We start from the raw sequence: 16,720 nt of genomic DNA, 5'->3' as shown, positions 1-16,720 counted from the left end.
GTGTCGATAGGTTAGATTTGTTATGACATCATGTTCCCTCCAAGCTGAGCGTGTGAGCAATCGCTCGTACATTCTAGGAGCATTACTCACAAAAATATTTGCAAATCTGCTCAATTGAAAAAAAGTATTAGAACTTGTCGCTTACATGAAAAAAATTTGCATGTGTAAGGCGGAAGGAGAGTTGGGTTTACCATCTCTGGAGAACTATTATAAAGCTGCACAGTGGAGAGCAATAGTTGAATGGCATTCATCCCCATCTAAGCTGTGGGTAAGGGTAGAACAAGCAATGTTAAATGGGAGAGAAGGAATTAGGGATTTGAAATATTTACCATGGGTAGGAGAAAAAGATTTAATAAATATAAATAATCCTTTTAGTAAATGCTCATTAGTTACATGGAAAAGTGTTAGGAAAAAGCTTTTAGGTAGAGAAAAAGGTATCTTTTTTTCCCCTATATTATATATAAGAGATTTTGTACCAGGCAGGGAGGGGAGGAATTTTTAAGAAATGGGAGGCAAAAGGGTTAAGATGTTTTGGCCAAATAATTGAGGAAGGGGAGTTAAAAGCTTTTATCGACATGCAGGGTCGATATCAATTAGAAGCGAGAGATCTTTTCCCTTATTTACAGATAAAAAATTATATATTGACATATAAGGGGAAGAGTAATGGAGTACCAGTATCAGTAGTAAAAGGGAACCAGTAGTAAAAGGGTGTATTCCTGGTTATATAAAATTATAAATGAAGATAAAGTAATCAAAACCTCATTAATGGGAAAAAGACCTGGGGAAGGAATGGTCTATAGACAAATGGGGGGGGGGGGGTAATTGTATCACATCTTTTTCAGACAGCTAGAGTTGCTACTTTGGTGGAAAATGCTATTAAACTTTTAACATATTGGTATACTACTCCAGTTCTAATTAGTAAATGTAATAAGCAGAGTGATGCTACTTGCTGGAAAGGATGTGGCAGAAGAGGTACATTCTATCATATGTGGTGGGAATGTCAAAGGGTAGAGGTTTTGGGTACAAGTATTTGGCTATCTGAGCAGATTAATCCAGACTCCCCTTAAATTGAATGCTGAAATGGCACTGTTGGGAATAAAAACAGAAGGCTTAACATCTTTTCAATTTAAACTTTTGGATTTGGCATTTATAGCCACTAGATTGACATTGGCTCAGCAATGGCGCATGCGAGATGTACCAACATTAAAAGATATGAGGGAACATCTGGGAATAGTCTGTGAGAAATATAGACTGTATGTGGGAGAGTTACATACAAATGGAAAAAGAAGTTTAAAGAAAGAATTGAAAAGTATATTGTCTTATTCTGGTCTCCGTGGAGGGGGGTGGGGGTGGGGGAGGTAGGGGTTAGGATTGTTTTAATAGTAGGATAGATTTGTTGCATTAACTTTAATAGTGTATTAAGATTGTGAATCACATTCAATGATGATTGTGTTGTGATATAGGATTCCTTTAATAATAGGATAGATAAGCTGCATTATCTTTACCTTTATTATTTTACTAAGATTGTGAATCGTATTCTTTTTTTTTTTTTAATCTTTATTCATTTTTAATACTTTCATTAAGTGAATACAAGGAAAATAATACATTTTACACTTTATACATCACCTAGTCTTTACAATATATAGTGAGATCAACATATTTTCCCTGTAAAAATTATTATATATAACGTTATTGATAAAGTAAATTCATACGCTTCCAAATATGCAAATATTTAATTGTGCAAACCCCAACCCAATCCTTCCCACCCACCCAACCCATCCCCTCTGGATGTGCAATTCTTTGTTGATTTGTTTTGTGGTGAGATCGCTGTATTAGAATAAAAATTATTAAATAAAGAATTAAAAAAAAGAAAAGAAAAATATTTGCATGCATCCGGCCACTCGTTAGAGGGAGCATTGAATCTAACCCTGTCTTCATACTGCAATGTTTTTATGTTCTTTTCAACGAGGTTCTTTATTGAAAACACCAAGAAGAAACAAACACTTGTGCAGTAGTCCCAAGTAACCCCAACAGTGCAAGCATAACAAATCAGCATACTAGAATACTTCAATCAAAGCACATCAAACACGTAAGCAACATAGTAAAGCTAATTGCTATTTTAACAAAATTCAATAGCTACCTTTTTTTTATTACAATTTTCCCCATCCAAAACAAAGCAATACATAGCGCAATTGAAATGCACCAGGAGAGTTCATATCATGTCTTTAAACTGACCCAAACCTTTTCCTGCTTGTGCACAGTCTTGCACTGAATTGCAATGAGTTTTTCCATCTCATAAATGTAGAGCAACTTATTAAACCGAGGGCCTCCTGATTCTTTCCATGCGGCAGCCAAGATCAATTTAGCAGCACTTAAACAATAGCAACTCACGCATTCCAGAGATCTCGGTCAGTGCTGAACTACGAGAATGTCAATACATAGAACCAGCTGTATAACTTGGGTTTGTCTCCTACATCGACATGTCAGAAATGTTCCCAGCTGGTTCATTCTAGAGAATGACAAAGGGTAAATTTTTCCCCGTCCCCACGGGAACTCATTTTCCCGTCCCATCCCTGTAAGCTCCGTCCTCATCTGCACATGCCTCAAACACTTTAAAATCATAAGTGTTCAAGGCTTGTGCAGTGAAGGCAGAGCTTACAGGAATGGGGCAAGGACAGCGACAAAACTTGTGGGGATGGGACGGGAAAATTGAGTTCCTGCGGGGACGGGAAAAACTTAGTCCCTGTGTGTCATTCTCTAGTTCACTAAATTATTTTACTGTTTTGGTTTTGTTGCCAGATTATTTGATAAAGAGCTCCCTATATACTGAGTATTGTTAGAAGAATTTTTTTCAATTATTTAATGCGTTACAAGGAACAGGAGCCGGCAGGGGAAGCCGTGAATCAGCTAAGTCAGCAGCAGCTGCTCTCCCCTCTACCAGCCCTCAGTTGACTATGGCTCCAGTCCAGAGCCTTCATCATCTGGGCAGAAGGATAGAGATCGATGGCTGCAGGCAGCAAGAAGAGCTGGGCCTAGCAATCGCTTTTCTGAGCAAGTGCCAGATACAAGTTGCTCCCCCTCCCCCCCCCCTCTTTTACTGGGCTACTCCACACAAATAGCATGGATATGATTTGTATGCTATTTGTAGGAGCATAGCCTGGTAAAAGTAAATCACTCCCAACCCAGTATTTTTTTACCAGGTTGACAGAGCCCTCAAAGGTCAACAAGGTGGACACATCAAAAAGCTGAGCCCAAGTAGTCAAACCCAGACTTTCCCATGTCTTACAAACTGGAGAGAACTGACCAGATACAAACATTGGTTTATAACATATAGGTGTGAATTTATAAAGTCAGGAATCCTACTCAGCATAGGTGTCGGAACAGGGGAGGCCACAGGAGCCATGGCACCCCAAAAAATTGGTGGTAAGAAATTATATGACACATAACTTCCTATCACCCTTTGAGCAGTGTCTACCACTCACTGACACCGTTGACACCGCCAGATGGCCCCTAGGTCCAGGATCCTCTTTCACTGCTCCCGGCCGCAATTGTGCTGTCCAGGGCCTCCACCGCTGCTACTGTAGGCCACAACTACAGTTATCATGGGATTTCTCTTCAGCTCCCTCCATCCCGATTAAGGTCAGTTGGGCTGGGGCCTGAGGGGAACTGGAGAGCATCAGGGGAGGCCAGGACCGAAGCCTAAGAGAACATCCTGCATTGGGGAGGGGGGGCTATAAAGAAAAGCATTTGGGAGGGGGCTGGAGAACATGGGGGTCTGTAGAGGACAGCATCAGGAAGGGGAGCTGTAGAGAAGAGGTTCAGGGAGGGGGACTGGAGAGCATGGAGGCTGTACAGAACAGTATTGGGGAAGGGGCTGTAGAGAAGAGCATTGGGTAGGGGGGACTAGTGAGCATGGGGGTGACATTGCATATTTTAAAATCAACTGCTTTGACCTCTCTGAAAAAAGCAGATTATAAATGATGTTTTCTCTGCATACAGTGTGCTTTGTGTAGTTTAACCTTTTCCTATCGTGTGTTCCGGATGACGGGACATTCCAAAAATGTCGTTGCCATCAAGGATAAACAGTCTATGGACTAATAAAGAGCCAGGAACACAAAATATTTGAATTTACAGACTTATGACTTATTTACATTATGTTTACAATAGCCGTAAATGATAACAGTGAATAATACAAAACTTTGCTAAAATAATTACGATTGGAACAATTAGTACTATTATTATGGGGGCAAGGTCTGGGGTGGGGCTTGGGAAGGGACTAGGACAGAGTTTTTGGCCCCGCCCCCCCAAACAAAAAAGTGTTCTGCTGCCTATGTCACTTAGTATCCCAAACTTGCAAATGGGAAGGGTATACCTCAGCTTATCTCTTAGGGAGCCACAGTAAATAAGCCAAGGAGATGGGGCCCACCCTCACCTGCTCAATCCCAACCCACAGTTTACTGCAGTGACTTGTAGCATATCATAGTCTGTCTTCCTTTGTTGTAAAACTCTTTCTACTTCCATCTTAGCTTATTCCTTAATCAGAACCTGGCAAAAGTCGATTTCATGTACTGTAACCGCAAAACCCTTTTCATGGGACCAGTAAATTATAGTAACATAACATAGTACATGAGGCAGATAAAGACCTGAATGGTCCATCCAGTCTGCCCATTAATTATTCTTATTAAAAATACATGATTAAATTAACTTGTCTCTTCTTTGATATTTCTGAGCCATAGTCTACCTGGTATTGTCCTAGTTTCAACTGCTGAAGTTGCCATCTAAGCTCACTCTAGCCTATCCAACCATCCTGTTGTTTGCAGGATATCTACCATATAGTCTGGCCAGTAACATAAGAACATAAGAAGTGCCATCTCCAGTACAGACCCTAGGTCCATCAAGTCCAGCGATCAGCACACGCAGAGGCCCCGCCAGGTGTACCCTGCCATAGTATTAGTCCCCATATCACTCTAAGCTTCTCATAAGAGATGTGCATCTAGCTTAACCTTACCTATGTCACCTTAAGCCACTCATAAGGAGATGTACATCTAACTTACCCTTAAACCCTGGAATGGTGGATTCCGCAATTATCTCCTCCGGGAGAGCATTCCAGGTGTCCACCATTTTCCAAGTTAGTGGAGTTCCCATTGATGCCCTTCCCAGTCTATCCTATACCGAATCACCATATATGGGACACAAACTGTACAAGTCTGTCTAATACCGTCCTTAGTTCTTTAATTTATACCATTTGTTTTCTTTATTGATTTTCCAAACTGCAATAGTGCAATATACAGATATATAACATACAATTAGTCAACAAAAGCACATTCAACTTACAAATATACATAACCAAAACCATTTTCTCCAATACACTGTGTTGTATTGAATGATTATTCAATACAACACAGAAACATAGATTTTCCCAATAGCCTTACCCTATTAAAATTAATAATGTCCTCCCATGCTCCCACTCACCCGATATGTAAATACTCAAAGGTCAAAATTAGGACAGAAATACCCCCCCCCACCCTTCCCTGGATGTGTAAGAAAATAAAAACTGACTCGTAATCAAAGACTGCTATAGTGAATAATATATGATGTCAACGGGCTCCAAACCAATTTAAATAAATTACTGTGCCCCAAACTATCGGCATTCATTTTTTTCATATCTATAGCTGGAGCACAAATTTGCCCACCATTTGTTTTCTAAGTAAAGATCCTCAATGTTCATCCCATGCTTTTTTGAATTCCACCACCATTTTCATCTCCACCACCTCCCTCGGGAGAGCATTCCAGGCATCCACCTCCCTCTTCGTGAACAATAATTTCCTAACATTATTCCTACGTCTTCCTCCCTGCAACCTCAAGTTTTACCATTTTCCCTTCCCTGGAAAAGATTTGGTTTTATAGTAATCATATGTCAGCAGGAAGGCTCAGCCAGCATAAGCAGTGGGTAAGACAGCCTGCTAACTGGTACAGGAATGAAGACAGAGATGGGACAGAGGTGAGGGCTTGGTGCGGAAAAGCGCATTGTGGGTGGAGCACAGTGCGGCAATGCTTGCTATGTCCCTTATTGGTTTATGGTTTATTTTATTTAATATACCGCCCTTCCTTATGCAATAACAGAGCAGTTCACAAAATTTATAAAACATACAAGTAAAAATAACTACATTCCAAAAAGGAAAATAAAAAGAAAATTTTTTTAAAATAAAATTAAAAACTACTAAAAAGAGAAAAGAAAAAAAAAATTTGCAGGCTGCAGTGTTGGTAAATTCTAACCTTATCGGAGCCATCCAACTGAATAGAAAAAGCTAAGGGGTTTGGGCCCCCAGTTTTAGTGCACAGCTATTTGCGCATGCACATTCTAATTTGCATGCCAATAATTGTTGCCATTAAATGGCTCATTAACCCTTTAATTGGCAGATGGTGAAATGGCTGCTTTATGCAACTTGAATTTGAATGAGAGCAACAGTGCCAAGTAAACAGGCATCTGGAGATGCAGATCTCCCATAAGAGCCACAGAAAACACATGTTGCTTCCGAGCAACAATGCCAAATAAAGGGTTAACCAACTGCATGCAAATTCCAGATACCTACAAAGAGGGTTATTGTATAGAAGGGCACTTGGGCAAATATGTTATATTGTACCTATTATATAAGGGCTGCTGTAACAGAGTCACCAGTCAAAGACTTGGGTGTGGCAAAAGAGTTCTCTAAAGATTTAATTCCACTCGGAGGCAGCATTTGATGAAATTTCATAGGTGGGAGAGCGCTCACATTCAAAAGACCCACCTCATGAATCAAATATTCATATCAGCCATCCTGATGGTCTCATAAGTTTATCCCCTCCCTTCCACACATACAAACGCATAAGGCTTAAATATTCAAAAGAGCTGGTTGAATCCAATAAGAAAATAAACCCCCCCAAACTAACAATATTCATCTTAAACAGTTCTGTAACTAGGCACCTCAATGCCATGTGTTATCATGTCCTTGGTAACGTGTACTATAACAGAAGAGAGAGATTTCTCAAAACAACATATTACAGTCCCTTAATATTTACAATATTTTTTCTTTTCTATTTTTATTGCCTTGAATTAACAGATCGGCACAGAGGTAAGTGAATCAGGCCGGAGTAAAATCGGGTTGCAAACTGATCGGTACACAATGAGTTTGCTTAATGAATCTAACCCATAGGCTCCTTTTTTTTTTTTTTTTTTTTAAGAGTTAAATGCTGTTGCATTGGATTTCCTGTGTGAACTTACTCCAGGGATTATATCAAATTTGATCATGTTATGATTGCTGTTATCAAGCGGCCCCAGCACCAATACCTCCCGCAACAATTCATGTGCTCCACTAAGAACAGGGTCCAGAATTGCTTAGCCTCTTGTCCGTTCCTGAATTAGCTGCTGTATAAAGCAGTCCTTGATTTCATCAAGGAATTTTCTCTCCCTAGCACAATGTGTCTCAAACTTTTTTAGCTCTGGCACACTAAATGGAGCCAAATGTTTTTCACAGCACATTATAATTGAAATTATAAAATTGCAACACTAACAAAAATTAAATTTCAGAGTTATTTTTTTTAAGTTCTTTAAGCTCTGCATGGGTGATTGTAACTAATACGTAGCGCAGGTTATAACACCAGCAGCAGCAGTAACTGCTCCGATGCTCATAGAATTCCTAAACCCCGTGTAACGTGTTAGTAAAGGAGGGGTAAAGTAGATAGAATATAATTGCTAATCAATGCGATGGATGTGCTTGTTTTTAAGTGTAAATTAACTCAAAACGTGGCTCGACAATCAACAAGCAAACACCCATTTCATTATCCACCAGCTACAGTCATTGTCTTTTTTTTCAATTTGTCAGAGCTGAAAATCCAAGTTAACAAAGATAAAAAGATCCAAACGGTAACAAAGCTTTGTTTACTTTGTTGCTCAAGTTAAGATAGCTACTGCATAAAAAATAAAATTACTTGCTGTTAGTTTTCAAGGACCAATCATGTCAAAGAATGATGCTTTTGGGACGGTTGTATCCTTACGTACCCAGACGCTCATAACATTGCGTATGTAACATACATGTCATCTATTCTAGTGTATACTTATGAAAGAAATTTAAAAAAAAAAAAAAAAAAAAGTAAAATTCTGAAATCTCTTATGGATCACCTGGAATTACTTCAGGGCACACCACTTTCAGAGACACTGGCCTAGCATGTACTGATGTTATATTTACCCAGTCAATATCAGGATAGTTGAAATCATCCATTATTGTGTTCCCTAGTTTGTTAGATTCTCTAATTTACAACATAAGAATAGCCTTACAGGGTCAGACCAATGTTCCATCAAGCCCAGTAGCCCATTCTCACGGTGGCCAATCCAGGTTTCAAGTTTATTAGGTTTTTATATACTGCCTATCAAGATTATCTAAGTGGTTTTACAATCAGGTCACTAGTACCTGGCCAAAACCCAAGATGTTGCAATATTCCATGCTACCGATACAGGGCAAGCAGTGGCTTTGCCCGTCTTTTTCAATAACTATGGACTTTTCCTCCAGGAACTTGTCCAAACCTTTCATAAAACCAGCTATGCTATCCGCTCTTACCCAGTGGTGTACCAAGGAGTGGAAGGGGTGGTCCTCCCCGGGTGCACAGCTTGGGTGCACAGCCAGGTCTGGGTCCTCCTGCCATTCCTTTCCCCCGGCCCGCGCCGCTGCAATCTTACCTCCCCCGCCGAAAAGAAGTCTTTCCGATGTCAATTCTGATGTCAGAATTGACATCGGAAAGACTTCTTGTCGGTGGGGGGGAGGTAAGATTGCAGTGACGCAGACCGGGAGAAAGGAAGGGGAGAGCCACCTTTTTCCCACGGCAGGGAGGAAAGGATGTAGGCAGGCAAGCTGGCTGGCTTTAGCGCAGCAGGGATGGAGGGAGATAGGCAGGCAGACAGGCTGGCTTTGGGGGTGGACAAAATCTTGAAGGTAGTGGGGGGACATAAGGAGGCACTGGGGGCACTAAGGACATGGGAAGGGGGCATTGGGGGCACTATGGACACGGGAAGGAGACACTGGGGGCACTATGGACACAGGACAGAGGCACTAAAGACATGAGGAGGCACTGGGGGCACTAAGGACACGGGAAGGAGGCAATGGGGGCACTAAGGACATGGGAAGGAAGGAATAGAAAGGGACAATTGTTGGGCCTGAGTGCAGAAAGAAAGAAATGATACACAATTAATAGATGTCCCCTTTTGATGAAAAAAAATAAATGGTCACGTTACCTCTGACTTACTTTCTCTGCAGCAGAGTCGGCAGCCGCGCTAAGGTGCAGGAAGGTCCCGCGATGACTCATCTGCCGGCTCTGCTCCGGAAGAAGTAAGTTACGTTGGAGGGGGTGGACCCGGCAGACGCAATCATTGCGAGACTTTGCCACAACTTCCTGCGTCTGCCGGATCCACTCCCTCCGACATAACTTACTTCTTCCGGAGCAGAGCCAGCAGACGAGTCATCGCGGGACCTTCCAGCATGCGGCTGCTGAGTCCGCTCCAGAGCAAGTTCGTCGGAGTGGGGTGGATTGGCAGCCGGCAGCTACAGTCATTGTGGGACCTTGCTGCATGAAGGGAGAGAAAGGAGCAGGATTGCTGGAATGGAAGAGTGGTGGAGGGAAAGAAAGGGGCAGGGTGGTATGGAAGGGTGGTGCTTATAGAATTGATGTACAGAGAAAGGGGGAAGGATATTGGAGGGAAAGAAAGGGGGCACATGCTGATTGAAGAGGGGTGGATGGCGAGAGAAAAGGCAGACATTGGATGGTAATGGGGAGCCTATGCTGGATGGAAGTGCAGATGGAGAGATAAGGGAGCAAATGCAGGAAGGAAATGGGAGAGAAAGAGAGGAGCAGATGCTGGATAGAAGTGGTCAGAGAGGAGAAGGGTACTAGATGGAAGGGTTGGAGAAAGAGGGTACATGATGGAAGGAGGAGATAAATAAAAGGAGGGCACATGATGGGGAGAAAAGGATTGAGTTAGGGAAACACTGGAGGGGTGAAGGAAAGAGGTGGCAAGCTTTAGGTAGAGGGTAAAAAAGTACATTGATGAGAGGGTAGTAAGAACATAATCTAGACAGATGCAGAAAATAAACTGAAAAGGAAAATGAGGGAAAGGGATTGCAGAGGAAAGGTGTGGGAGAGGGAAGGAGAGGAGAGAGATGCCAGATCAATGGGGGTGAAAGAAGAAATGGAAAGGGGAGGAATACAGTTTCTGGAAGGGGTATAGGAGAGAAGATGCCATATAGGGGAAGAGAGACGGCAGACAGCGGATGGAAGGAAGAGAGTTACAAGAAGATGAGGAAAGCAGAAACCACAGAAGACAAAGGTAGAAAAAAATTTTCTATTTATTTATTGCTTTAGGAAACATGTGTCACTGTTTCTGTGGTGCATTGTATGCAGAGTCCAGTTTCTTACTGGTTCAATTTAACCTTTGTCTATGTATTTATATTTTATCCCCCTTTTACAAAACTGTGAAGCGTTTTTTAGCGCCAGCCGTGGTGGTAGCAACTCTGATGCTCAGCCTATGAGCGTCAGAGCTGTTACCACTGTGGCTAAAATCCACACTACAGTTTTGTAAAAGGGGGAGGGGTTAGTTTGTGATGACATTCCATACTAGGCGAAGGTGTTTTCTGTGTGTTCAAAAGACATGGTTTTTTGTTAGGATTGACTGCAGGATTGATCTGTACTAGTCTGGCTTGTTTAGTTTTACAATGGGTGTATTGATGTTGTACTGCTCACTGCAGTATGTAAGATGCTGCCTTTTCCTAGGTACTCATATGTGACATGTGGCTTGTTACTAAAAATCATGTTTTTCGTACAGTTGGGGGGGGGGGGTCAAAAAATGATGGGCCCCGGGTGTCACATATGCTAGGTACACCACTGTTCTTACCACATTCCCTGGCAACACGTTCCAGAGCTTAACTATTCTGAGTGAAAAAAATTTTCCTCCAGTTGGTTTTAAAAGTATTTCCCTGTAACTTCATTGAGTGTCCCCTAGTCTTTATAATTTTTGATGGAATGAAAAATTGATCTTCCTGTACCCATTCTACTCCACTCAGGATTTTGTAGACTTCAGTCATATCTACCCATTCTACTCCACTCAGGATTTTGTAGACTTCAGTCATATCTCCCATCAGTCATTTCTTTTCCAAGCTGAAGAGCCCTAACCGTTTTAGTTTTTCCTCATATGAGAGGAGTTCCATCCCCTTTATCATCTTGGTCACTCCTCTTTGAACCTTTTCTAGCGCCACTATATTTTTCTTGATAACATTTCAGCATCTGCCCATTCATCCTGGTTAGGCAGACAGTAGTACACTCCTATCACTATCCTTTTACCCTTACATAGGGTTACTAAATGTTACTATTGTAAAATCCGGATCCATGGCCCCACCCTGTTTTGCCCAAGTAACACCCTGTTCCGCCCCAGCCCTGCCCCCTTAGCCTGTTCTCATGCTCGGAGCAACATCAGAAGGGCATTTGTGCATGCGCAGGTGATGCAATGATATCACATGCATGAGTGTGATGTCACCATTTTGCATCAGCACAGGCGCAGATGCCCTCTTGAGGTGGTCCCGAGCTGGAAGCTTCTCAAAACCCATAGAAAGCGCTGGGTTTTGAAAAGACATCTGGACCCCCGGACATGTCCTCTAAAAAGAGGACATGTCCGAGTAAATCCAGGCGTCTGGTAACCCTACCTTTACACCTCTAGGGATTCAAAAGTGTGTTTGGGCTCCTGTAAAATTTTCAGTCCATAACATGTAACGCTATGCTTCCACCAATTCAATCTACCCTATCACTGCAATATAGTTTGTACTCTGGTATGACAGCGCCTCATTGGTTATCTTCATTGCACCAGGTCTCAAGAGTTGCCTATTAGATCTATCTTTTCATGTAGTGCAATATAGTCTAACTCTCCCATCTTGTTTCTTAGCCTTCTGGCATTTGCATACAGACATTTCAATATTTGTCATTCTATTTAGAATTTGCTCAGTAGTTGGAATGGATAATTTTGCAGTCTTAAATCAGCCTGCTCTGAAGAAAACCCTGTCTACTGTGTAAAAAAAAAAAAAAAAAATAAAGGCTCCTGCCAGTGGCATCTCAGACTGAACTGAAAGCCCAAAGTAGGAGAACAAGTCAAAAGATATGACAAACTTGTTCCCCAGAATATATATATATTTTTTTTCTTATATGATTGATATTGATTGAACACCTTCCTTATTTCCAGTGAGGCTAAAATATTTGCAGGAAAATTTTTACCACTCAGTGGAACAATGTGCATATTTTGTACAATATTGCCATCTGGAGGCTCCTATTGACAAGTGCAGCATGAACTGTGAAATCTGAAATAATTGTGATCTTTTTTGTGGCAGAGATAAATGAATCAGATTAGCATCATATTTGCAGACTGTAATGTTTTATCAGGTGGAAGGCTTAACATCTATAAGATTTATACTGCAGTTACTTGGTAGTCCCTTTGGGATACTGGGCTATAATACAATTTAATTGAAAATGCCCTCGAAAAATTATGGCACAATCATTTGCATTAAATTTTAATCATAATGGCCTATATGGGACTATGAGTACTTAGGATGCTACAAATCATTTTGTGAGCAATTACCTCTTTTGGAGTTCATTTTAAAGTCAGCCACTTCAGATGAAAGCCACCTTACCTAGATAGTAACATGGGCACATTAACCCCTTTCAATCTGTTTTGTCTCTCATGTTCTATCTGTAAATCTATCCCAGCAATAATCTTTTCAACCTTAGCTGGCTGCAGGTTATTTGCTCCTAAGTTCTTTCAATACTCCTGGATGTTATCCCATCCAGTCCCATCACTTTGTCTATATTAAATTTAGCTAGGCTTTTATTCTGCTGCAAAATTAGCTCCCATTTAAAAAAAATAAATGTCAAGCAGAACACTGGTAGACCAGAAAATTATCTGTGCTTGAAATAAGCCTCTCTAGGAATGGCAGACCTGCCTGGATCAGGCCCAAATCGGGCAGGTTGATGAATCTAGTCCTTTATCCTCCACTGCTCCAGGTACATTAACTGTGAGCCCACTGCAAGGAAAAAATGCCTGAATGTAAAGTGCTTAGGCTTTAAGCAGTTTATACATACTAAGTAGAAATAAAGAAGTAACTTAACCAACAATGGGGGCAGACTGATAGGAATCTACCCCCCCCCCCCTGCACATTAACCTCAAAAGTTACTTACTCCATACAAGGCTTTCTGCTACTGACTGGAACCTTTTCTCTGTAGCGGTCCACCCTTGTGGAAGCAGGAAGTTACATCAGAATGATGTAGAAAGAATATTTGTTACCCTGATGAAGCATAAGTGGTAAAACAGTTGAGCTGCTGAAAATGCTTTCATAAGAACATAAGAATTGCCGCTACTGGGTCAGACCAGTGGTCCATCATGCCCAGCAGTCCGCTCCCGATGTGGCCCTTAGGTCTAAGACCGGTGCCCTGAGACCAGCCCTACCTGCGTACATTCCAGTTCAGCAGGAACTCGTCTAACTTTGTCTTGAATCCCTGGAGGGTGTTTTCCCCTATAACAGCTTCCAGAAGAGCATCCCAGTTCTCCACCACTCTCTGGCTGAAGAAGAACTTCCTTACGTTTGTACGGAATCTTTCCCCTTTTAACTTCAGAGAGTGCCCTCTCGTTCTCCCTACCTTGGAGAGGGTGAACAACATGTCTTTATCTACTAAGTCTATTCCCTTCATTATCATGAATGTTTTGATCATGTTCCCTCTCAGTCTCCTCTTTTAAAGGGAGAAGAGCCCCCCCCCAAAAAAAAAAAACCCTTACTGCGATCGGGCACCAGCACTAACCTACAGGATGTGCCGGCATGTCCTGTGGGTTGGTACTGCGTGCCGGTGTCCGATCGCGGTAAGGGTTTGGGTGGGCGATGTTGGTTTTCTGGGGGGGAGGGGCGGCTTGCAGATCGAGTCAACGCTCAGTTTGTGAGGCAAGATTTGCGAGAATGTTTTGCTTGTCTTGCAAAAGACTCGCAAACCGCGGTTTGACTGTATCTCTAAAAGTATTCCACTGGTGAATGTTAAACTTTACCAAGGTTAGAGTCATGTAAGTTTCGTAACAGTTTCAGCAAAATCCGTGATGGCAAGGTGGGGCACTTTTCTAAAATTAGACCACTTATGAGAACATTCTTTAGTTTCTACTTGGCTTGTTTCGAGTCACCTTAAAGGTTACAAATATGCTTTTGTCCAATAAGGCTTGGTTGGTTTTTACTTCAAGCCTACTTTTACTACCATCAATCCACTCCATTTTTGTTTGTGCTGCTATTGGACCCACAGAGGAGCTTTTGTTTTTCTGTCATTTTTGTGGACTACAATATTCAATGGTACCTAACTGGATAGTACTGCTGTAAAAATCATGCCTGATCACCACAGTGCTATCTGAATAGTGCCAGGGTTATCCAGGGGCAGAGCTGGAAGCTATTCAAAACACCAGTGATATGTGTTGGTTCTCAAACTATCCAGTAAACAGCAGTTCCAACTTGTCCAGGATATATTTGGTACCAGCACTGAATAAAGATGGTACTCACAAACTTAGTGGCCACTCAAGACTCAGATAGATATTCAGGGCTACCAACCATGAATACCCAATCAATCAGCATACTGTGCCCAATGTTTACAAGCTTATTTCCTATAGAAAGCTCAGGGATCTAATTGTAAGAACAAGGTCAGAAAGAAGTTTAAATGCACAAAAGTGAACTGACCTCAAAAAGTAACCTGTCTATGAAGAGTGATCAAAAATATATATAAAATGCTCAGAGCCATGAAACTCTGAAAGGAAGGCTAAAAAACCTCCCTGTGGTAAGAGTTCACCTTCCAGTCATTGCAACTTCATAAAACATTGATCACACTCCAAGACTTTAGTGAATGGCTTAAACTGCTTTTAAAATCTTTTAGTAAATACAAAAAAAGGTGATATCTTCTCTTCTTGTATCAACATGCAATCATCACTGTATTTCTAAAGTAGTATACTTCCACTTAGCTTTTAAATAGGATTTATGGAGTCCCGACTTGGCCCCGTTTCGATTCCTGCTTCAGGAGACCTGAATGTGTGCCTATTCAAAAGAATTCCTAAGTGCTGTTGACTCATTGACTTCGTGATGTGCAATCACATCGCTGCTGGGTGAAAAAGTGGCAGAAGAATCACTACTATGAGAAGGCCTTAGGGCAGGGGTCTGCAACCTTTAAGACATAAAGAGCCACTTGGACCCGTTTTCGAAAAGAAAAAAAAACTTGGAGCCGCAAAACCATTATAAAACAAATCTAACACTGCATATATTGTTTCTTATCTTAATGCTATATACAGGATCACTAAATTGAAAATAAAATCATTTTTCCTACCTTTGCTGTTTGGTGATTTCATGAGTCTCTGGTTGCACTTTCTTCTTCTGACTGTGCATCCAATCTTTCTTCCTTTCTTTCAGCCTCCTGTATGTTTCCTCTCCTCCAGACCTCATTCTCTCCCCCAACTTTTTCTTTCTGTCTCCCTGTTCCCGTGCCGTCCCCCAAGCCACTCGGTTTTCTGCCACCGCAATCGGGGAACAGCCCCCAAGCCACCGCCGTCCCAAGCTTTCCCTGCAGAAGTGTTGCGCTGACCAGCATTCCGCTCCCTGACGTCAATTCTGATGTAGGAGAGGAAGTTCCGGGCCAACAAGGCATTTCTCCTCATTCCATCCAGCCTGAGCCCCATCTCTCCTTGATCCAGCATTTCCCTTCTGTGTCTGTCAGAATTACCATTCCACCTATTTTCCAGCATCCCCCTTCTTTGTGTCCATCTCACCTATATCCCTATCTCACCACTTTTTCAGAATCTTCATTTGTCTCTGTCCTTGTCTTTACCCCATGTTCACCATTTGCCCTTTCAATGTCTTTATCTCCCCCACACACACACACTTTTTCAGTATTACTTCTATGTCTCTATTTCACCTCCTCTTCATGTTCCCTCTGTATCTCTATCCTTATTCAGTAGGTCCTGCTTACCCTTTCTCTTCTTTGTGTCACTATCTCCATTTTCAGCTTTCCCCCCTTTTCCTTTGTTACTGCACCCTGTAGCTAGAATCTTTCCACCCTCCCTCCACTCAGGCTCAGCCCAGTATGAAATATTTCCTTTTGTTTCCGTCCCCTCTCTCTTTCTCTCTCTCTTCTGCTCCCTCACCCACGAGTCCTGCATCTGGCCCTCTCCCTTCTACCTGCACCTGGCAACACCCCCCTGCTCCGCGGCTCTCTTCAGCAACTTGTCAGCAGCGGTGATCAAGACAAGCTGCCGACATCGAGGCCTTCCTTCTACGAGTCCCGCCTTTGTGGAAAAAGGTAGTTGAAACAAGCGGGACTCGCAGAGGGTAGGCCCCGACGTCAGAAGCTTGTGTCGATCGCTGCTGCTGAGTTGCCGAAGAGAGCCGCGGAGCAGGGGATGTGGCCGGAAGCAGGTAGAAGGGAGAGGGAGATAGGAAGGCTGTAGATCTCTGGAGCATGACACCGACCCCGGCCAGGATGATTTCTTTTTCAGACGTGCACCTTACAAGTCCGGCGTCGCGGCGGGAAATAGCCATGCTGAGCAGTGAGCTCAGCACTACACAGATGAAAGCCTTGCTTGCTGATTGGTCCGGCGGCACGGCGGGGCGGGGCCGCCGGACCAATCAGCAAGCAAGGCTTTCAT

This window comes from Geotrypetes seraphini, chromosome 1 (assembly GCF_902459505.1).
Source record: "Geotrypetes seraphini chromosome 1, aGeoSer1.1, whole genome shotgun sequence".
Classification (NCBI taxonomy): domain Eukaryota; kingdom Metazoa; phylum Chordata; class Amphibia; order Gymnophiona; family Dermophiidae; genus Geotrypetes; species Geotrypetes seraphini.
Note: the sequence above shows the minus strand (reverse complement) of the source record.